The following is a 25,836-nucleotide window of genomic DNA, read 5'->3' on the forward strand; positions in this document are numbered from 1 at the left end:
ACGATGGATATCAGACACATTCAGGTTCAAAAAATATAGTTGCAGATTTCCTTTCAAGACCAAACATAAATCAAATTGAACAATCATTGGACTATACAGCAATTGCAAAAGCACAAAAGGAAGACAAGGAATTGGAAAACATCCTCAATGGAGCAATGATAACTGACCTACAACTGGAGCAACTACAACTACCAGATCTAGATCACCCTCTCTATTGCCACTCATTAAATTCTTACTTCTCCTCTCTTCACTTCCTTAAGTTCTTTTTTGATACCTCCGCTAAAATTGATATAACCTCGATGTTGATATTACTGTTTTTTTTCGCAAAGTTTATTTTGATCAAATGGTCATGTCAATTTACCTCACTCCTAATAATTTAAATTAAATTTGTCCATAATAATTTGTTTCAGTTGCAACGAACATCTATTATTTAGTTATTTTATATTTAGGCACTTTTTAAATAAATACTAATATACTTTATAAATATAAATTATTTACAGACTTAGTAGTCTAGTTCAGTTCGCTATTTGAACTTCTTACTTCCGGGTCGGAGCCGACATTTCTTGATCGTGGCATCTTCAGGGTAACTGAGACTCCCATAATCAGGCTATCCTATAAATTCGTTCAGTGTTGGTCTTGTAAATTGTCTTTGTTGAGATTATTTTGGTGATACTCATTTCTTTGCTGCGCTTTTAGGAGATCTCCATCTATTTTTTCTTATTACATTATAATTGCATTATGATCAAGGTAGATATAAGAAGGATATATTAATAGGTGGATGGATAAAAGAAGAAAAGAGACATTTATATGACTTTTTAATGGTAAAATATCAACTAATCAGTCGAATAGGCTGAGATATACGAATATTACAAGAAAAAAAAAAGAAAAATAGAAATGCTAAAGAACTCTTAATATTTTCGAATTTTAAAAATCTTTTTTATGAATAATAAATCTCTAATGGGGTGTGTGAAGCGTTCTTCTTGTTTTTCAGCAAAATTTAAGCGTTTTCTTATATTAAAAGCTTAATTTGAAGTAAGAAACTGATCAGAAAACTGGCCATTTTATTTTATGACATCATATCAATTAATCGTAATCAAATCAAACTCGATGTCGATCAAACTCGGTGTTACGTGGATGATGCTTGATGTATAGAGTTCTGTAGATATGTACGTTAGTATTCTACTTTTCTAAATTAAATATAAATGAAGAAACTAAGTCTATTGTGTAGTTTTTGACTTATTACTTCTCTTATGGTCTCTTGAAGTAGTCATTGTTATTATCATATTATGCAGTTGTCAAAGATTATTTTCACCTTTATTCTTTCTTTCATTTGTATCATTTTTCACTTTTTTGTCTCTATTTTACTATACTAGGGGAGATACCTATATGTTTGTTCGCCGATTTCTCTGTCAGTTGTGGGCCGATTTTCAAAATTCTTTTTTATTCGAAAGAGTGCACTCCCGAGGTTGTCCCATTGGAACCAAATCAGGATCTGATGGGGGAAGGGGAGGGGGGTCTGAATCGAAGCAAAACGAGTGAGTTTTTTAGTGAGTTCCTTATTTATTTTTTGAAGTCGGTTAAATTTTTTTGTTTCAAATGTTTTTTATACTTTTTGTTTCATTTTTCTTTCTCGTATTGATACGTAACCGTTAGAAATGCGGAAAATAATCTTTATGTGGTATATTTGAGTAATTAGAAAGTTATGGGAAATGTTTGATGTATGTTCTATAAGATTTTTAGCTTATTTTTAGGAATTTTTGATTTTACCGATATCATAGTGGATCATAAACAGGTTTGCTGAGGAGGTTTGAACACTTGTTAAAAGAGGCCATAGCAAATTGAAAGTTTTTTAAACTGTCTTTAACAATGTACTTGATAATTGCATAGTGTTAACACTATTTGTGACCATAACGATGCCATCATGGCAATCAATGCTCATAAACATGTCAATGATAATATATCCTTTAGTTTTGGTAGTAATAAAAAAAGGATTTCTTTTTATCTTCAGAATAAAATCGTAAAATATTCTTAATTTATACAATTTCGATTCAGTTAAACTTATACCGCGCGACTTTTAACATTTATAACGCCAGAGGGTGGTCCCCGCCTGTCCGGAACGGCGTCCCCATCCTAACGAACTTTATCCCAGATCGGGAAATTTCTAGCTGGTGCATCGTAAATTCGCTAAACTGAACGACCAACTTGCATCATAAAATCTGTATTCACGAACTAGTACGTTTTCGGAACCTGCAGTGTTTAATCAAGTTTAAAACTTCACCAACAGTTGGAACGTTCGTGCTTATAATATTATATTATTTTCGTGTCGCCCCCTCAAACCTCCCGCTATCACTGTAGCGTTTTTATTACTGCCGTGTAATACCACTGCTTTGTTTTAATCAACACGTGCACCCCCATATCACTGCCGATTCAACAGATTACATACCAAGGGAAACAAGAAAACGTATATGATTTATTTTGGTTATGTAACTTGATGATTATTTCTGGTTATTTTATTATTATTAATTACACAAAATTTTACTTTCTTTCAAGCATTAAATTCCAATTTTTTCGGCCGTAATTGGACGAGAAAAAAATATACGGCATGAAAAACTTTGCTTTTTTATTTAGGAAACCGCTTGAACGATATTTTTCAAAATCTGTGGTGTTAATTTTTACTTGAAAATGAAACCTTTTAAATGAAAATTTTAATTATTTATATTAAGTTTTACTATCAAAACAACTTACAAAAGTAGAAAATAATTTAAAAGCGCACGCTTTTACTTTTTCTTTTACGTTCATAGATACTATCTCTTAATAAACCCCAAATATAGTCGCCCATCATGTTTTCATTGTATTGGCCTTGATAACGTTGTTCGAAGTTCATAATGTCCTGCTGAAAACGTTCTCCTTGCTCTTATGAATATGCTCCCATGTTGTTTTTGAATTTATCTAAATGAGCATGCAACATATGAACTTTTAATGACGTCTTGCAGCCCATGGCCTTAAATTTTTTTAGCATATTTTCAACTAGCTTTTTATAGTTTTCCGCTTTGTTATTTTCTAAAAATCCAGAAACGACTGCTTGGAAACTCTTCCAACTCGCTTTTTCAGTACGATTCATTGATTCATTGATAATTTCGGAAAAAAATTCCTGAAGTATTCAAACGCTTCTGAGATTTGATCCACTATTTTAACAAATTGTTTAAATACAAGTAGAATTTAATATGTCTATTATATTTAATTGTATTTATTGTATTGTATATTATATTTTAATTACTTATTACAAAATGCATCAGCATCATATATACATTTTCACGACGACATTTTAAGGTATTCTAGATTTGTATAAAACACCTGCTGTGTGAACGTTTAAACCCCACTCTAATCGCGGATATTTTTAAATCTATAAAAAATAATAAACATTTATAAAAAATTCGAATATGAGTATTATTAGTGTATCTATTACAAAAGCAAACTTTATACCAAAAAGGTATATCTCTTCGTTTTTGTTCATAACTAAGTGGAAAATCATAAAATAAACTTTAGGACAAAGTATGAAAATTTCAGTTTAGTTTTTTGAAGGATTGGTCTGTAAATTTCATTGTTGTGTGTTTCATTTTAGTTTTGCTTTTTATTAATTAATTTATTATTTATAGCCAAGTACAAATTCGTGTTTCTTTTCCAATTCTGGCATCCATTGCTTCCGATTTTTATACCCAGATACTTAAATGCATTTACTTGCATTAAATGCATATTGTTAAAAATCTCAGTTTTACAGTGACTGAATTATGGTTTTACCAAAGAGGGCTAAAGGGCTAAAGATAATTGATCAAGCAGTTTAGTTAATATATTATTTTGACTGCGATATCGAATAATAATATAAAAGTAAAGGTTGCGTTGTCACTTATTTATATTTTAATATAGAAACATTATGGATTTATTTATTATACGTTTGCATTGATCTACTTTCTTATGAGATGTTAGGATTTTTAAGAAAACCTATCCTGTTTAAGCCTGAATTTTTATTTTACTATTTCATATTTTTGATCTACTGATACTCTTCTTTATGCTTTTGCTTATCCAACATTTATTTTCTTTATAATGTTGATCTGTATAAATCTAACATTCCATACAAAATAGTGTTTCATAGTCTACTTAACTTATTTTCTTAGTTTTTCTGGCCTTTCTTAAAACTTTGATTATGATTATGATTTTTTATAATTATGTCTTTTGGTAATTGATTATTGGTTACATTGATATTGTGTCCTTTGGATTACATCAATATTATTTCATTCAATATCTAGGATTATCTGTTTTGATATTGAAATTGGTTCAATCAATGAATTGCGTAACTTGTTTTTATACTTTATTAATAGAATTCATCTTCAACAATTATTATGTGACTTAGATGTTTGCGTAGATAGTATCAATCACAATAAATGAAACCATAAGTAAACTTTTACTATAATAATAATATATAATTGAGCACATTATTAGTGCGGTATTATTTTTACTGAATTTTAAGAGTCATGACTATTTATAGTTTACAAACAATTGAATTTATATTCTTAATAAGGTCATATTCTCAAATAACTAGTCATGTCTCTTCTGTCTTTTCTTCTTCTTCCAGTCTTTGAATTTTTTTCATGTTTTTTAGTGTCCAATTTTAAAATCAAATTGAAACTGTAGTTAGTCTAATCTAAATTTTAATTGAAATTTAACAAACATCTTTTAAAACTAATATCTCAACCAGCAGTTCTCTGAATTTCAACAAGGTTCAACTTTGAACAACTCCATAAACTAATTTTGAACTTATATGCATTATGTGGGTTCCAGAACGTAAATATTCGCTTATTTATGTGAACATAGCTTGTGTTTCTAAATAAATTATTGATTGATTTTTATTTATATTATCATATATTATTACATGAGTTGCGCTTAAAATTTTCATTACATAATTCGATTGTTTGGGTGATAATTATTTGGGTTCTTTAACAAGGCAGTGCGTTTACTCAATCCGCATAGTCTGTTAAAAGGTTTCTAATCAAACACAACATCTTAGTTTTAGACAGTCCGTTTTATTCGCTGTATCTTCCGTCGTGTGAGTTTTTCCTGTTTCCTGGCAGAACATATTTTCTGCACTGCTTCGAATAATGGAAGATTCTTATGGGGAACTGTCGTTACTCACGTTATCTAATCGTTATATGTCGTACATAGCATCACGTTAGACAAAAAGCACAACACATATACTGGTTAGTCGGAAGATACTCTCAACTTGATCTAAAATCAAAGAGGTTGATCTATAATACAATTATAAAGCCAATTTGGACCTATGGGGTGCAAATATGGGGTTGCACTAAAAATTCAAATCAGTTAGTCATACAGCGCTGTCAAAACAAGGTTCTTCGATTGATTACCAATGCCTATCGCTATGTAACCAATGAAGAACTGCACGATGACCTGGAAATCAAATGGATTTGCGAAGTTGTGTAGGATATCGCCTTAAAACCCGAAATTATATTACTAAATCATACTAACGTGGAAGCAATACAACTGCTGGACTGCGCGCAGGATGTCAGGAGATTGAAACGAACAAAACCATACGAACTTGTGTGAACATTTAGTGTGTAACATTAGTGTAAACTATAGCCATAAGTTAATAATTAATAAATAATTATAATTTTATAATTGAGGAATACATACTGATGTATTTTCTCGCACTCGTCTTGCTTGTTAATTAATCCAAGTACATAGGAAAAGTAGTAATAAATTAATTGTAAATTAAGATTGTACTAAGCGTATCTAATAAAGATGTTATAAAAAAATATGTCGTACATAACAACTTTCATGATATAATACCCGGTGGTTTGTTGGCATTTCTGTGGATTTTTATTTGAACCAGTTGAATTGTACGAATATTTGGGAGTTACGTGGCGAATAAATTAAAACTTGTCATGGATATAATATACGGACACATTTAGATTTTCTTTAGATCATTATTAAACCATTTCTTCTATTGATTAGAGTTAATTTTCAAAAAGCAACGCATGTGTTATGCGTTATATCAAAAATAATGATGCTTTCTAATTTTTGTTAATTATTACGTTATTACTCTAATGAATTAAGCAAGAAAATTACCTTAAGTTTATTTAAGGAGAATTAAAGAAAAAAAAACAAGAGAAAATAAACAGAAACAGAAGATAATATTAAATAACAGTGTTAATGTCTTCTAGAAAAGGTCTGGGGACTTTTACACGTCGAAAAAAACACCTTCATTAAAATTAATAATCGTCCCTGTTTTCCAGCGGTCCTTATTCCAAATACGACCCTTTGTCTGCCAGCCATAACCTGGCGAATTTACGTCTTGGCACCATTTAAATTCTCCATATTGAGTTCTGCCGGTGGCCATATAACCCTATATATTAAAAACGTATCATTCCGACTTATTGAACTCGAACTGGTCTGGAGGTTTTATTAAATGCGTTATTCCAAGTGCGATTTAATGGTTTAATATCCGCTGGGTTTTACGATTACATTTTCTTTAACACTTTGTCGTTCTCTTTCTGGTTATTTTCATATTAGTGTTCTGGTATCAGTATTTTTGTTTCTAATATGTTTCTGCATTTTCGTAATAAATATTATTTCGTATTTAATTTTTAATTTCTTGTTTATATACTATGATCATTACTTTATTTTAAAAAGGCATTTGTTGAGAAAAATTGGTACAATACATGTTGTTAAAATATTTTGCATTAATTGATAAACACTTCTATCTAAACTATCTAAAATTTTTAAAAAATATCGAATTATGTGTTCCATAGTTCAAATTACTAGTTAGTTTCTTTTATTTTTCTTAATTATTTAATCCATGTAATCGTTTTAATTGTTAATTTAATCGTAATAATCAAATATAGATATATTAAAGTAAATTGTTTTGAACGATGTCTTTGAAGTGAATTGAAGGTATCAGTTGTGGTTCCGGATGTAGTTCTATATTATATTTTTCCATGAAGCATATCAAGTCATTTCTTATTTATATTAAAGTTTCTTTTTTGAAATATTCATTTTTTACTTGTGATATGCAGAATTCCACATATACACCTACTATTTATAATATTAGGTTGATATTTGTGCATTTATCTAGAAAACCTAAGAATGATTTGAAATTGGTCTAAAATTACAATATAATAATATCTTAATTGTAATACATAGGGAATAAATTGTAATTTCTAATAGAATGGTAAATTCATTAATTTCATAATAAGCAACTATAGAACAAATTCATAGACTAGTAAACCAAATAAATATAGACTCAAAGATGTTACTCAGTTGTATTCTTCAATATATCTCATGCTATTGATGGAGGACTGGTGTTAGACCTACTTAAAGATACTATAAAACAGTATTATGAACACACTTAATTATATCTAATATATTTAGGAGTTCCACAAGGTAATGTACTGGAGTTCTGTGTTGTATAACTTTTACCTTGCATATTCCCATCAGTGAATGTTAATAATTGCCTATATATAGTAACTAATTAACTTACTATCTCATTTATACCGACACTTAATTAGGAACAAACATATATGTGCTAAACGAAAACAACTTGGACTTATACTGAACCAAATCTATGTTGGAAGAAAATCGAAGTTATTCTCGATATTATATCTTTGGATCGCAATTTACTTTGTTTTATTAATTATATATTACATTAGATATGCTTAGTACAATTATTTCCCAGTACAATATATCCCAAATTAAAATAAAACTAATCTACTTAAATAAACTTAAGCCACAGTTAAATAGTTCGTGTGGTTTGGTTTGCTTCAATCTTTTGATTTCCTGCGTGTTGTGCAGTAGCTGTATTGCTTCCACGTCGCTGTAATTGAGCAACCTTATTTCATGTTTTATGGCGAAATCTTGGATCACTTCGTGCATCCATTAGATTTCGAGGTCATCGTGCAGCTTTTCGTTGGTTACGTGGCGATAAGCATTGGTAATTAATCGTAGAACTTTGTTTTGGGTGCGTTGACTTACTTGTTGGTTTGATGTTTTAGTGCAACCCCATATTTTCACCCTATAGGTCCAAATTGGCTTTATGACTGATTAACCAATCTCTTTGATTTTAGGTCAAGTTGAGAATATCTTCCGACTAACCAGTACAGTTGCTTGACTTTGAGTATAATCTGCTCTGCTTTTTGTTTGATAAGACGTTTTGAGTTTATCCTACCATCGAGATATATTCCGAAGTATTTAGCTAATTGTGAAGTCATATAATTATCAGTCATAATATTGTCATTTCACCGCAACGCAAAATTAAGATGGACAGATTTGCAGCTATTAAGCTGGAGCTGTTTTCCAGTCTCTAGTCCATTTGTAGATCTTTTCTACAGCTTTAGACAGAGATACATCTTTTTTCATGATAACTGTGTCGTCGGCAAATATTTAAGTACTGTTTCTTTTGTTGTTGGGATATCGGCAGTATAGAGCAGATATAAGAGTGGTCGCAAGAACCCTGTGGAACTCCACCCGAAATAGGTTTAAGTGTTGAGAATGCCCCTTCACGCAAGACTCTAAATTTTCTTTGGAAAATATATTGTTACAGCAGTCGACAGTAATTCTACGGTAGCAATTTGCTCATATTGTAGATTCATTTTAAATGCCATACCCAGTCAAAAGCTTGTGAGACGTCTAGGAATATTGCAGGACAGTATTTAATGTTTTCAAATACCTTTTCAACAATCGCTGTTACTGTGTGCACTTGGTCGATTGCCAAGTGGTGATTTCGAAATTCGAATTGGAAATCTGGTATTTCTATAAATGGTTTAATACGTTTTAATGGCAATTTTGATATCGCAGGAAGTAGCGAAATAGGTCTGTAAAATCCAACTTGCCCTGCCGGTTTGTCAGGTTTTTTAAACATAATTATTCGATCAACCTTAAGACATTCCGTAACACTGTTCAGTCTCAAACAGGCATTGAATATATTTGTCAACATGATTATTGCTTTTCGTGGTAACTCTCTTAATAACCCAGCGGAAATATCATCAATTCCAGAAGTCTTTTTAGGATTGAAGTTGTTGTCAATTTCGGTGACAACTTCCATTGGATAAATCAGATTTACAGCTACATCGGGCTGATAAACAGGATTTATATTTATGGTAGATTCTACATCATTCGGTTGGAATACGTTAGCTAAATGTTCTGCGAATAATTTAGATTTTTCATCGTTGCGTCGAACCCATTCATTTTGGACATTTTTAATAGGCGGTACTCTAATAATTGGTCTTTTAAATCTCCGAGTTGCTTTACATAGCAAGTAATCTTTGTCTGCCAACAAACAAACAAATGCCTGTCGTACAAATTAATGCTTAGGCCCATTAGAGTTTATGGAATTTACTTATGACAGTCTTCTAGCAAGTTTAGCATAGCCCTCATTCACGGTGGTATACGCTATCTTCGATGGTCCGTAGTACATTTCAAACAAGGAGTTAAATTCCATTAGTTAAGCGTTTTACAATCTTAAATGCTACTTGATAGATTGTAGAAGCAACCATTATTTTGAAGATAACATAGATCGCCTGATATCTGTCGAAATTTACAAATAGCAATTTTCTAAATATCCACAACTCATCTGATCGATCGTTCTGGAGCCGCATCGATCCGTTCCTGAATAGGACCTGCGAGGGAGAAGCGGGAGAAAACTAAAATGTTTGGCGCAAATTGATTCCGAATCGATACGCTAAAAATCGCGCGGAACAATAACGAAGAAATAACGAAAAAAATCGTTAGAGTATTGACTGACGTCGGTTCTCTATCAACAAGGAAATCTTTTCGCCTCCGTTTCGTCGAAGAACGGCCGCCATGTTTGTGTACCGGTAATCGATAGACTCACCATCAATCATGCCCGATGTAGTTGACGAAGGATGCTTTTACATAATCAAATTCCCAGGGTGGAAGTTCTCGTTCATTTAGGATCCGAGCTAAGACGCACGAAGAGCGATGTCAGAAAATGGCAGTGTCAGAAAAAGTCAATTTTAAAGTTTTTAATCCCATATCGTCTGATGCTTGCTAATGAGCTTTATGGAGTGTTCGTTTCGAGCTAATTATGATCCTCGGGACGTTCATTAATCAACATTTCGGTTTCGGTTTATTTTTTAAATAATTATTTCATTATTATAAATTGATAATTACTTTATTTATTAGTAGAACGTCTATTAACCAAGTAAAAGTACTATATAATTTGCCAGGCCATTTGGCCAATATTTGGTCTAAAGATTTTGACATCAGAAAGTTGTTTTTTACAATGTGCTAACAATGGAAGTGTAGGAATGTTCGTCTGGTTGGTCGGTCGAAATGTATAGCTGTCGATCGCATCGATATTTGATCTCGAACAGAGTCAATATGGAGATGGTCAAGTTTTTTTGGTTGAATCTAACGTACTGTTTTTCATTTGGTAACCGATGTTATTCACAGTAACACGCTAAAAACATTTTCAATAGAATTGCAGCAACTTATAGTATTTAATGTCATCAATGTCTTTTAATATCTCAATCTCTGTAACGGAATTTACGGGCAAAAGGGAGCCTTCATTATGTCGTTCCCTTTCGAAATAACTTATTAAAGCCGCAATCAATTTTTGACCCTGAATATCTATTGCTTTCGGCATTTTCAAACAAAGTGATATGATATATTACAGAGCGACTTAAAATTTATCAACAATCAAAGGGCTAAAGCAACGTTTACCGGTTTATAGCCTGTAAATATTTTGAATAATTTATCGTACATCTGACAACCGAGCGACGTCCATGTCAGACGTATGCAAAATTCTTGAAAGCAATAGTGATAAGAGGTTTTAACTCTTATATATACATTATTTTGACTGTATAATTAACTGTAGTTTTTAGATATACTATAATGTTAAAATAAATTATATTTGATAACATTTTTTTTTCAATTATTTTATTTAGATTAGAATTTTGTTGTATGTCAAAGCCAAACTGAACTAAAACTTAGAGTTGATGCGGCAACTTTGAATAGACTATATTTAAATTTTGCGAGCAGTTTAGTTTATGCGTGAATGAATGATTAAGGAATTGATTAAAATATATCATTTCTTTGTTTTAAAAACAGACACATGATCCACAATTTGCTTTATAAATGGAAACGAAAAGAAAAAAAAACATATACCCAAGATATATTAAAGATTTCAAAGTTGTTTTTTACAATCTGTCTTTCCATTAATTTTTAGAAAATCATTAATTATTATAATGACGACAACACTTCCTATCATCCCCCATTTTTCTCTCCCATAGCGATGGGAATAAATTCCATTAGCTGTAGTTTTTAAATATACTATAATGTTAAAATAAATTATATTTGATAACATTTCTCTTTCAATTAGTTTATTTAGATTAGAATTTTGTTGTATGTCAAAGCCAAACTGAACTAAAACTTAGAGTTGATGCGGCAACTTTGAATAGACTATATTTAAATTTTGCGAGCAGTTTAGTTTATGCGTGAATGAATGATTAAGGAATTGATTAAAATATATCATTTCTTATTTTTAAAAACAGACACATGATCCACAATTTGCTTTATAAATGGAAACGAAAAGAAAAAAAACATATACCCAAGATATATTAAAGATTTCAAAGTTGTTTTTTACAATCTGCCTTTCCCTTAATTTTTAGGAAATCATTAATTATTATAATGACGACAACACTTGCTATCATCCCCCATTTTTCTCTCCCATAGCGATGGGAATAAATTCCATTAGCTGTAGTTTTTAAATATACTATAATGTTAAAATAAATTATATTTGATAACATTTCCCTTTCAATTATTTTATTTAGATTAGAATTTTGTTGTATGTCAAAGCCAAACTGAACTAAAACTTAGAGTTGATGCGGCAACTTTGAATAGACTATATTTAAATTTTGCGAGCAGTTTAGTTTATGCGTGAATGAATGATTAAGGAATTGATTAAAATATATCATTTCTTATATTTAAAAACAGACACATGATCCACAATTTGCTTTATAAATGGAAACGAAAAGAAAAAAAACATATACCCAATATTAAAGATTTCAAAGTTGTTTTTTACAATCTGTCTTTCCATTAATTTTTAGAAAATCATTAATTATTATAATGACGACAACACTTCCTATCATCCCCCATTTTTCTCTCCCATAGCGATGGGAATAAATTCCATTAGCTGTAGTTTTTAAATATACTATAATGTTAAAATAAATTATATTTGATAACATTTCCCTTTCAATTATTTTATTTAGATTAGAATTTTGTTGTATGTCAAAGCCAAACTGAACTAAAACTTAGAGTTGATGCGGCAACTTTGAATAGACTATATTTAAATTTTGCGAGCAGTTTAGTTTATGCGTGAATGAATGATTAAGGAATTGATTAAAATATATCATTTCTTTGTTTTAAAAGCAGACACATGATCCACAATTTGCTTTATAAATGGAAACGAAAAGAAAAAAAAACATATACCCAAGATATATTAAAGATTTCAAAGCTGTTTTTTTTACAATCCGTCTTTCCATTAATTTTTGGAAAATCATTAATTATTATAATGACGGCAACACTTCCTATCATCCCCCATTTTTCTCTCCCATAGCGATGGGAATAAATTCCATTAGCTGTAGTTTTTAAATATACTATAATGTTAAAATAAATTATATTTGATAACATTTCTCTTTCAATTAGTTTATTTAGATTAGAATTTTGTTGTATGTCAAAGCCAAACTGAACTAAAACTTAGAGTTGATGCGGCAACTTTGAATAGACTATATTTAAATTTTGCGAGCAGTTTAGTTTATGCGTGAATGAATGATTAAGGAATTGATTAAAATATATCATTTCTTTGTTTTAAAAACAGACACATGATCCACAATTTGCTTTATAAATGGAAACGAAAAGAAAAAAAACATATACCCAAGATATATTAAAGATTTCAAAGCTGTTTTTTTTACAATCCGTCTTTCCATTAATTTTTGGAAAATCATTAATTATTATAATGACGGCAACACTTCCTATCATCCCCCATTTTTCTCTCCCATAGCGATGGGAATAAATTCCATTAGCTGTAGTTTTTAAATATACTATAATGTTAAAATAAATTATATTTGATAACATTTCTCTTTCAATTAGTTTATTTAGATTAGAATTTTGTTGTATGTCAAAGCCAAACTGAACTAAAACTTAGAGTTGATGCGGCAACTTTGAATAGACTATATTTAAATTTTGCGAGCAGTTTAGTTTATGCGTGAATGAATGATTAAGGAATTGATTAAAATATATCATTTCTTTGTTTTAAAAACAGACACAACATGATCCACAATTTGCTTAATAAATGGAAACGAAAAGAAAAAAAAACATATACCCAAGATATATTAAAGATTTCAAAGTTGTTTTTTACAATCTGTCTTTCCTTTAATTTTTAGAAAATCGTTAATTATTATAATGACGACAACACTTGCTATCATCCCCCATTTTTCTCTCCCATAGCGATGGGAATAAATTCCATTAGCTGTAGTTTTTAAATATACTATAATGTTAAAATAAATTATATTTGATAACATTTCCCTTTCAATTATTTTATTTAGATTAGAATTTTGTTGTATGTCAAAGCCAAACTGAACTAAAACTTAGAGTTGATGCGGCAACTTTGAATAGACTATATTTAAATTTTGCGAGCAGTTTAGTTTATGCGTGAATGAATGATTAAGGAATTGATTAAAATATATCATTTCTTTGTTTTAAAAACAGACACATGATCCACAATTTGCTTTATAAATGGAAACGAAAAGAAAAAAAACATATACCCAAGATATATTAAAGATTTCAAAGCTGTTTTTTTTACAATCCGTCTTTCCATTAATTTTTGGAAAATCATTAATTATTATAATGACGACAACACTTGCTATCATCCCCCATTTTTCTCTCCCATAGCGATGGGAATAAATTCCATTAGCTGTAGTTTTTAAATATACTATAATGTTAAAATAAATTATATTTGATAACATTTCTCTTTCAATTAGTTTATTTAGATTAGAATTTTGTTGTATGTCAAAGCCAAACTGAACTAAAACTTAGAGTTGATGCGGCAACTTTGAATAGACTATATTTAAATTTTGCGAGCAGTTTAGTTTATGCGTGAATGAATGATTAAGGAATTGATTAAAATATATCATTTCTTTGTTTTAAAAACAGACACATGATCCACAATTTGCTTTATAAATGGAAACGAAAAGAAAAAAAACATATACCCAAGATATATTAAAGATTTCAAAGCTGTTTTTTTTACAATCCGTCTTTCCATTAATTTTTGGAAAATCATTAATTATTATAATGACGGCAACACTTCCTATCATCCCCCATTTTTCTCTCCCATAGCGATGGGAATAAATTCCATTAGCTGTAGTTTTTAAATATACTATAATGTTAAAATAAATTATATTTGATAACATTTCTCTTTCAATTAGTTTATTTAGATTAGAATTTTGTTGTATGTCAAAGCCAAACTGAACTAAAACTTAGAGTTGATGCGGCAACTTTGAATAGACTATATTTAAATTTTGCGAGCAGTTTAGTTTATGCGTGAATGAATGATTAAGGAATTGATTAAAATATATCATTTCTTTGTTTTAAAAACAGACACAACATGATCCACAATTTGCTTAATAAATGGAAACGAAAAGAAAAAAAAACATATACCCAAGATATATTAAAGATTTCAAAGTTGTTTTTTACAATCTGTCTTTCCTTTAATTTTTAGGAAATCATTAATTATTATAATGACGACAACACTTGCTATCATCCCCCATTTTTCTCTCCCATAGCGATGGGAATAAATTCCATTAGCTGTAGTTTTTAAATATACTATAATGTTAAAATAAATTATATTTGATAACATTTCCCTTTCAATTATTTTATTTAGATTAGAATTTTGTTGTATGTCAAAGCCAAACTGAACTAAAACTTAGAGTTGATGCGGCAACTTTGAATAGACTATATTTAAATTTTGCGAGCAGTTTAGTTTATGCGTGAATGAATGATTAAGGAATTGATTAAAATATATCATTTCTTATATTTAAAAACAGACACATGATCCACAATTTGCTTTATAAATGGAAACGAAAAGAAAAAAAACATATACCCAAGATATATTAAAGATTTCAAAGCTGTTTTTTTTACAATCCGTCTTTCCATTAATTTTTGGAAAATCATTAATTATTATAATGACGGCAACACTTCCTATCATCCCCCATTTTTCTCTCCCATAGCGATGGGAATAAATTCCATTAGCTGTAGTTTTTAAATATACTATAATGTTAAAATAAATTATATTTGATAACATTTCTCTTTCAATTATTTTATTTAGATTAGAATTTTGTTGTATGTCAAAGCCAAACTGAACTAAAACTTAGAGTTGATGCGGCAACTTTGAATAGACTATATTTAAATTTTGCGAGCAGTTTAGTTTATGCGTGAATGAATGATTAAGGAATTGATTAAAATATATCATTTCTTATATTTAAAAACAGACACATGATCCACAATTTGCTTAATAAATGGAAACGAAAAGAAAAAAAAACATATACCCAAGATATATTAAAGATTTCAAAGTTGTTTTTTACAATCTGTCTTTCCCTTAATTTTTAGAAAATCGTTAATTATTATAATGACGACAACACTTCCTATCATCCCCCATTTTTCTCTCCCATAGCGATGGGAATAAATTCCATTAGCTGTAGTTTTTAAATATACTATAATGTTAAAATAAATTATATTTGATAACATTTCCCTTTCAATTATTTTATTTAGATTAGAATTTTGTTGTATGTCAAAGCCAAACTGAACTAAAACTTAGAGTTGATGCGGCAACTTTGAATAGACTATATTTAAATTTTGCGAGCAGTTTAGTTTATGCGTGAATGAATGATTAAGGAATTGATTAAAATATATCATTTCTTTGTTTTAAAAACAGACACAACATGATCCACAATTTGCTTAATAAATGGAAACGAAAAGAAAAAAAAACATATACCCAAGATATATTAAAGATTTCAAAGTTGTTTTTTACAATCTGTCTTTCCATTAATTTTTAGAAAATCGTTAATTATTATAATGACGACAACACTTCCTATCATCCCCCATTTTTCTCTCCCATAGCGATGGGAATAAATTCCATTAGCTGTAGTTTTTAAATATACTATAATGTTAAAATAAATTATATTTGATAACATTTCCCTTTCAATTATTTTATTTAGATTAGAATTTTGTTGTATGTCAAAGCCAAACTGAACTAAAACTTAGAGTTGATGCGGCAACTTTGAATAGACTATATTTAAATTTTGCGAGCAGTTTAGTTTATGCGTGAATGAATGATTAAGGAATTGATTAAAATATATCATTTCTTTGTTTTAAAAACAGACACAACATGATCCACAATTTGCTTAATAAATGGAAACGAAAAGAAAAAAAAACATATACCCAAGATATATTAAAGATTTCAAAGTTGTTTTTTACAATCTGTCTTTCCATTAATTTTTAGAAAATCGTTAATTATTATAATGACGACAACACTTCCTATCATCCCCCATTTTTCTCTCCCATAGCGATGGGAATAAATTCCATTAGCTGTAGTTTTTAAATATACTATAATGTTAAAATAAATTATATTTGATAACATTTCCCTTTCAATTATTTTATTTAGATTAGAATTTTGTTGTATGTCAAAGCCAAACTGAACTAAAACTTAGAGTTGATGCGGCAACTTTGAATAGACTATATTTAAATTTTGCGAGCAGTTTAGTTTATGCGTGAATGAATGATTAAGGAATTGATTAAAATATATCATTTCTTTGTTTTAAAAACAGACACAACATGATCCACAATTTGCTTAATAAATGGAAACGAAAAGAAAAAAAAACATATACCCAAGATATATTAAAGATTTCAAAGCTGTTTTTTTTACAATCCGTCTTTCCATTAATTTTTGGAAAATCATTAATTATTATAATGACGGCAACACTTCCTATCATCCCCCATTTTTCTCTCCCATAGCGATGGGAATAAATTCCATTAGCTGTAGTTTTTAAATATACTATAATGTTAAAATAAATTATATTTGATAACATTTCCCTTTCAATTATTTTATTTAGATTAGAATTTTGTTGTATGTCAAAGCCAAACTGAACTAAAACTTAGAGTTGATGCGGCAACTTTGAATAGACTATATTTAAATTTTGCGAGCAGTTTAGTTTATGCGTGAATGAATGATTAAGGAATTGATTAAAATATATCATTTCTTTGTTTTAAAAACAGACACAACATGATCCACAATTTGCTTAATAAATGGAAACGAAAAGAAAAAAAAACATATACCCAAGATATATTAAAGATTTCAAAGCTGTTTTTTTTACAATCCGTCTTTCCATTAATTTTTGGAAAATCATTAATTATTATAATGACGGCAACACTTCCTATCATCCCCCATTTTTCTCTCCCATAGCGATGGGAATAAATTCCATTAGCTGTAGTTTTTAAATATACTATAATGTTAAAATAAATTATATTTGATAACATTTCCCTTTCAATTATTTTATTTAGATTAGAATTTTGTTGTATGTCAAAGCCAAACTGAACTAAAACTTAGAGTTGATGCGGCAACTTTGAATAGACTATATTTAAATTTTGCGAGCAGTTTAGTTTATGCGTGAATGAATGATTAAGGAATTGATTAAAATATATCATTTCTTTGTTTTAAAAACAGACACAACATGATCCACAATTTGCTTAATAAATGGAAACGAAAAGAAAAAAAAACATATACCCAAGATATATTAAAGATTTCAAAGCTGTTTTTTTTACAATCCGTCTTTCCATTAATTTTTGGAAAATCATTAATTATTATAATGACGGCAACACTTCCTATCATCCCCCATTTTTCTCTCCCATAGCGATGGGAATAAATTCCATTAGCTGTAGTTTTTAAATATACTATAATGTTAAAATAAATTATATTTGATAACATTTCCCTTTCAATTATTTTATTTAGATTAGAATTTTGTTGTATGTCAAAGCCAAACTGAACTAAAACTTAGAGTTGATGCGGCAACTTTGAATAGACTATATTTAAATTTTGCGAGCAGTTTAGTTTATGCGTGAATGAATGATTAAGGAATTGATTAAAATATATCATTTCTTATATTTAAAAACAGACACAACATGATCCACAATTTGCTTAATAAATGGAAACGAAAAGAAAAAAAAACATATACCCAATATTAAAGATTTCAAAGTTGTTTTTTACAATCTGTCTTTCCTTTAATTTTTAGAAAATCGTTAATTATTATAATGACGACAACACTTGCTATCATCCCCCATTTTTCTCTCCCATAGCGATGGGAATAAATTCCATTAGCTGTAGTTTTTAAATATACTATAATGTTAAAATAAATTATATTTGATAACATTTCCCTTTCAATTATTTTATTTAGATTAGAATTTTGTTGTATGTCAAAGCCAAACTGAACTAAAACTTAGAGTTGATGCGGCAACTTTGAATAGACTATATTTAAATTTTGCGAGCAGTTTAGTTTATGCGTGAATGAATGATTAAGGAATTGATTAAAATATATCATTTCTTTGTTTTAAAAACAGACACATGATCCACAATTTGCTTTATAAATGGAAACGAAAAGATAAAAAACATATACCCAAGATATATTAAAGATTTCAAAGTTGTTTTTTACAATCTGTCTTTCCCTTAATTTTTAGGAAATCATTAATTATTATAATGACGACAACACTTGCTATCATCCCCCATTTTTCTCTCCCATAGCGATGGGAATAAATTCCATTAGCTGTAGTTTTTAAATATACTATAATGTTAAAATAAATTATATTTGATAACATTTTTTTTTCAATTATTTTATTTAGATTAGAATTTTGTTGTATGTCAAAGCCAAACTGAACTAAAACTTAGAGTTGATGCGGCAACTTTGAATAGACTATATTTAAATTTTGCGAGCAGTTTAGTTTATGCGTGAATGAATGATTAAGGAATTGATTAAAATATATCATTTCTTTGTTTTAAAAACAGACACATGATCCACAATTTGCTTTATAAATGGAAACGAAAAGAAAAAAAACATATACCCAAGATATATTAAAGATTTCAAAGTTGTTTTTTACAATCTGCCTTTCCCTTAATTTTTAGGAAATCATTAATTATTATAATGACGACAACACTTGCTATCATCCCCCATTTTTCTCTCCCATAGCGATGGGAATAAATTCCATTAGCTGTAGTTTTTAAATATACTATAATGTTAAAATAAATTATATTTGATAACATTTCTCTTTCAATTAGTTTATTTAGATTAGAATTTTGTTGTATGTCAAAGCCAAACTGAACTAAAACTTAGAGTTGATGCGGCAACTTTGAATAGACTATATTTAAATTTTGCGAGCAGTTTAGTTTATGCGTGAATGAATGATTAAGGAATTGATTAAAATATATCATTTCTTAGTTTTAAAAACAGACACAACATGATCCACAATTTGCTTAATAAATGGAAACGAAAAGAAAAAAAAACATATACCCAAGATATATTAAAGATTTCAAAGTTGTTTTTTACAATCTGTCTTTCCTTTAATTTTTAGGAAATCATTAATTATTATAATGACGACAACACTTGCTATCATCCCCCATTTTTCTCTCCCATAGCGATGGGAATAAATTCCATTAGCTGTAGTTTTTAAATATACTATAATGTTAAAATAAATTATATTTGATAACATTTTTTTTTCAATTATTTTATTTAGATTAGATATTTTTTTGTATGTCAAAGCCAAACTGAACTAAAACTTAGAGTTGATGCGGCAACTTTGAATAGACTATATTTAAATTTTGCGAGCAGTTTAGTTTATGCGTGAATGAATGATTAAGGAATTGATTAAAATATATCATTTCTTTGTTTTAAAAACAGACACATGATCCACAATTTGCTTTATAAATGGAAACGAAAAGAAAAAAAACATATACCCAAGATATATTAAAGATTTCAAAGCTGTTTTTTTTACAATCCGTCTTTCCATTAATTTTTAGAAAATCATTAATTATTATAATGACGACAACACTTCCTATCATCCCCCATTTTTCTCTCCCATAGCGATGGGAATAAATTCCATTAGCTGTAGTTTTTAAATATACTATAATGTTAAAATAAATTATATTTGATAACATTTCTCTTTCAATTAGTTTATTTAGATTAGAATTTTGTTGTATGTCAAAGCCAAACTGAACTAAAACTTAGAGTTGATGCGGCAACTTTGAATAGACTATATTTAAATTTTGCGAGCAGTTTAGTTTATGCGTGAATGAATGATTAAGGAATTGATTAAAATATATCATTTCTTATATTTAAAAACAGACACATGATCCACAATTTGCTTTATAAATGGAAACGAAAAGAAAAAAAACATATACCCAAGATATATTAAAGATTTCAAAGTTGTTTTTTACAATCTGCCTTTCCCTTAATTTTTAGGAAATCATTAATTATTATAATGACGACAACACTTGCTATCATCCCCCATTTTTCTCTCCCATAGCGATGGGAATAAATTCCATTAGCTGTAGTTTTTAAATATACTATAATGTTAAAATAAATTATATTTGATAACATTTCCCTTTCAATTATTTTATTTAGATTAGAATTTTGTTGTATGTCAAAGCCAAACTGAACTAAAACTTAGAGTTGATGCGGCAACTTTGAATAGACTATATTTAAATTTTGCGAGCAGTTTAGTTTATGCGTGAATGAATGATTAAGGAATTGATTAAAATATATCATTTCTTATATTTAAAAACAGACACATGATCCACAATTTGCTTTATAAATGGAAACGAAAAGAAAAAAAACATATACCCAAGATATATTAAAGATTTCAAAGTTGTTTTTTACAATCTGCCTTTCCCTTAATTTTTAGGAAATCATTAATTATTATAATGACGACAACACTTGCTATCATCCCCCATTTTTCTCTCCCATAGCGATGGGAATAAATTCCATTAGCTGTAGTTTTTAAATATACTATAATGTTAAAATAAATTATATTTGATAACATTTCCCTTTCAATTATTTTATTTAGATTAGAATTTTGTTGTATGTCAAAGCCAAACTGAACTAAAACTTAGAGTTCATGCGGCAACTTTGAATAGACTATATTTAAATTTTGCGAGCAGTTTAGTTTATGCGTGAATGAATGATTAAGGAATTGATTAAAATATATCATTTCTTATATTTAAAAACAGACACATGATCCACAATTTGCTTAATAAATGGAAACGAAAAGAAAAAAAAACATATACCCAAGATATATTAAAGATTTCAAAGTTGTTTTTTACAATCTGTCTTTCCATTAATTTTTAGAAAATCGTTAATTATTATAATGACGACAACACTTGCTATCATCCCCCATTTTTCTCTCCCATAGCGATGGGAATAAATTCCATTAGCTGTAGTTTTTAAATATACTATAATGTTAAAATAAATTATATTTGATAACATTTCTCTTTCAATTATTTTATTTAGATTAGAATTTTGTTGTATGTCAAAGCCAAACTGAACTAAAACTTAGAGTTGATGCGGCAACTTTGAATAGACTATATTTAAATTTTGCGAGCAGTTTAGTTTATGCGTGAATGAATGATTAAGGAATTGATTAAAATATATCATTTCTTTGTTTTAAAAACAGACACATGATCCACAATTTGCTTAATAAATGGAAACGAAAAGAAAAAAAAACATATACCCAAGATATATTAAAGATTTCAAAGCTGTTTTTTTTACAATCCGTCTTTCCATTAATTTTTAGAAAATCATTAATTATTATAATGACGACAACACTTCCTATCATCCCCTATTTTTCTCTCCCATAGCGATGGGAATAAATTCCATCAAAAAAAAATAAGAAGAAAGATAAAACTTTTTCGGAATAAAAATTAATCCCGTCCCGTATAACGGAGATGAACGATTCCCTTTAAAATGTAAATACCACTTCTTCAGTCGCTGGTAAAGTTTCCGAAAACATTTTCCGCGCTATGGGAATGGGGCCTTTGTTGGCGACCTCTCGCGGTATTCGCCCCCGGTTCCCGCTGGAAGAATGGGGAGAAATCACGAGAATTTATGTTGGCGGTATATTAAAACATCAACTTTTAATTCTCGGATTAACAACGACATTGTTCTTATTCAAATTTCGCCCTTGCGGTATTCCAGAATATGTTGTTTCATGTATAATAATTTCTGTTTAATAAGTCGACTGAAAATATTCATTAAAAATTGTACTCGCTTCGGCGGTACATATACTAAAATTGGAACGATATAGAGAAGAATAGCATGGCCGTTGCGCAAGGATGACGCGAAAAATCGTGAAGCGTTCCACATATTTGCAGATAGGTGGTAATGCGTATCAATATCATCCGTCCTAAGGGATCGAACTTTCAGGGTTAGAGTCAATGGCAAGCTGTCGTCATCCTTTCCAGAATTAAATTGTGTACCTCAGGGCTCCAGTACAAGTCCAACCCTATTTTTAGTTGCGTTTGACTCTATCAGAGAACATGTTAATCGCCGATGACATTGTTATTTATCATGCTCATCAGGATCTCAAAAGAAGCCAGGAAATTCTGCAAAAATGCCTCGATACTCTCGCTTCTTGGGCAAAAACAAATGGCTTTTGATTCTCATCTGATAAATATAATAGCGTGTACTACATCAGAATAAGGAATTGTTCCCAAATGACAGTTCATGAAATAGTCATCCATGGCAATGACATAAACAACAATAGCATAAATTCCTTGGAATTATATTCGACTCACGTCGCTGGCTTACGCACATCAAACATACAAAAAACAGATGCCTGAGTGATATTAGCCTAATTTGATCCCTCGCCAACATTCACTGGGGTACTCATAGAACCACTCTTCTGAACATCTATGGAGCACTGACGTTGAGTAAATTGGACTATGGCTGCCAGTGTTTTATATCTGCGTCCCTTTCATATATGAACAGATTAAATCCAATCCAGAACACAGTACTCTCTTGAGAGCTTAAAGGGGACACAGGAACATCATCCACTGACAATGTATATTCGAGAATTAAACACTGCCACTCGTAATAGTAGCAAGAACATTACCTACATGTGGGTTCCATCCCACTTGGGAATCGAAGGTAACGAAAGAGCCCACCATCTTGCGGGGAAAAGGGAAGATTTGGGAAAACCATCTATACTGGAGAAAGCATCTGAATACATATTATTTCGCACTTTATAAAAAACTGGATCAACCAAACTGGGACTTAATGATCAATAACAAATTGTGTGAGGTAAAAGAGGAGTTTACCAAGGTCTCAACTTTTGTAACTTTAGCAGGCGTAAATTGGGTATTTTTTCTAGACTCATAATAGGCCACTGCCGACTGATGCATGAGTTTCTACTCAAAGGAAAAAAATCTGTGATAGATGCAGATCTCCGCTGAGCATCAAATACACCCTGGCTGAATGCCAAGGGCACGCCCTCCAATGACAACTCTCTGGCCTAAAGGGATCCATGAAACAACTTCTACAATTGGAGAACCTTGAACAACTGATGAACTATTTAGCTGACGTCGGAGTACTCCAAAATATATAATAGATTATGAATACTACTGCTGTTAACTTATGACTTTTAAACTGTTCACTCCATATTATTCTCATACTTATGTTAAATTAACTATAAGGTTTTTTTGTTTTGTTCTTTATATTGTTTGTTCTGTAATATTAAAATGTATGTAGTGCATAATTCCTAAATAAACTTCGAGGCTGTTGGGTCTTTAATAAATAAATCAAATCAATCAAAATTTAATAAAAATTCAATACCTGAATATTTCGAATGTTGCGTTGTTCAGAAAATAGCTGTCAAATATTATTAACAATTACTTGACATGGTACCTTTTCTGATTTTATTTTTTTCCCCCGGTATTTCGAAGCAATAGCAATAGTCTATTCAAAGTTTTTTTGTACATACGTCATCAGAATGTTTAATGTATTGCCTGCCGCAATTTGTAAATTCGTTTCAGAATAAGACAATATTTTCCTTCTCATTTTATTCTAGTTAAAAAGAGACATAATGCTATCTGATTAGTTCGAATGCGTAAACGAACGAGCCTGTTAGAGTCGTCCGGTTGTTAGACGTATACAAAATTCTTGAAAACAATAGTGATAAGAGGTTATAACTCTAACCTATAAACTATTGTGGCTGTATAATGTACTGTAGCTTTTAGATCTAGTATGATGTTAAAATAAATTATATTTGATAACAATTTTGTTCAATTATTTTATTTAGATTATAATTTTGTTGTATGTCAAAGCCAAATTGAACTAAAACTCAAAGTTAATGGGGCAAAATTGCGACGTTTTGACGTCATAAATAACGACGATACTTGGAAAGTGCTACTTTTAATTCAATATGCTGCTGTTGGTGCCTCAAGGCTTTGATTATTCTTCACGAAATCTCGTCGCAATTGGCGATCGACCACAGCTGTTCTGGCCTTGGACCATGTTAGTCAGCTATTTTTCAGATAAGTTTCGATGGTCTTAACCAATGTTTTGTTCCATTCAAAACTCTATTTCGTCACATAAGTCTAACCGTTGCAATATCATTATGTCTTTGAATTTATTCCTGATCTTAAACTAAATTTTACTTTATTTCTAACACGGTCTCGAAGGTGAACATGAAGAATTGTCTAAGCACCGCATTTGTATGACTTCAGGCTTACAAATGTCAACATGTAAGAGTGTCCAAATCCAAAATCCATTCAGAATTTGTAAAATAAGCTTTCAAAAGAGGCGGATTTTACTTTTGATTGTAAAATTTTCTTTTTTCCACACGCATTATCTTGGAGAAGCAGAAGGTTTGAGAGATGCAGCTTGCCATGTTTATCTTGCTACTTCAACGGTAGATATCACTTTCTTATCCTGTACTACTGAGTAAGAATAGTTGAACATATGGGAATAAAAATTGCTTTATTGGCTAAACACTTGTTGTACGTAGTTGTCGCAGAGTCGTTTATTGAGGTGTGAGAGATCACTCTCCATTAATTAATATTGTCTTATAAAAGGCATTTCTTAATTACAGAACTTTTTATTGGGGGTACTACCTTATTTTAAAGCAATTTCGACAGCTGCCAGGTTGTTTATGTTTATTTCTATTTACTATTTTATCATGATTGGACTGATGTTTGGACAGTCCTTCATAAGAACATTTTGTATGTAGATGAAGCTTATTTTTGGTTCAATTGCTGTGCTTCAAGTGACGATTATCCTCAATTTTATGTTGAGACACCATCACATCTTGAAAAACTGATTGTATTTTACGTGTTGGTGATTCATCGGTCTATAATTCATCAAAAACGATGTCGATAAAATGATTTAATCGATGTGGATAACTCTAAAGCTAAGGTCACTGACTTCTCATCCCTCACTTGACTCACTTGGATGTGGTGGCTCTGTAGAGAAAATTGTATTTCCAGATTGGACTACATCCGAGCACAATACAATTTTTGTATTTTATTCCATTTGTAAGTTACACCTTAGAAAACACTCTCATAATATCTAAGTGCATAAATTGTATTGTGATAGAAAACATTGACATGAAGAAGACAATATTAATAATAGTAAAAACATGGCCTCATAGTGATTCTGACTTAGGAAATCTATCATTATTAACTGGCATGAAAAAATATCGATCGATTCTTATAGTGTT

At 29.8% G+C, this 25,836-nt stretch overlaps 1 protein-coding gene and 1 non-coding gene across 5 annotated transcripts in view; one reads left to right on the plus strand and one right to left on the minus strand.

The window, feature by feature from the left end:
• The window catches only part of miple1 (midkine and pleiotrophin 1), a 210,927-nt gene that overhangs the window by 15,718 nt on the left and 169,373 nt on the right, over positions 1-25,836 (minus strand). The window lies entirely within an intron of this gene.
• LOC143204356 (U6 spliceosomal RNA) lies at positions 22,382-22,488 on the plus strand. The gene has a single exon (XR_013007586.1). It is a non-coding gene; the product is annotated as a U6 spliceosomal RNA (small nuclear RNA).

The sequence above is a fragment of the Rhynchophorus ferrugineus genome, unplaced genomic scaffold, assembly GCF_030347505.1.
Source record: "Rhynchophorus ferrugineus isolate W39M unplaced genomic scaffold, kcgeb_rfMv2 rfM10, whole genome shotgun sequence".
In the NCBI taxonomy this organism is placed as follows: domain Eukaryota; kingdom Metazoa; phylum Arthropoda; class Insecta; order Coleoptera; family Curculionidae; genus Rhynchophorus; species Rhynchophorus ferrugineus.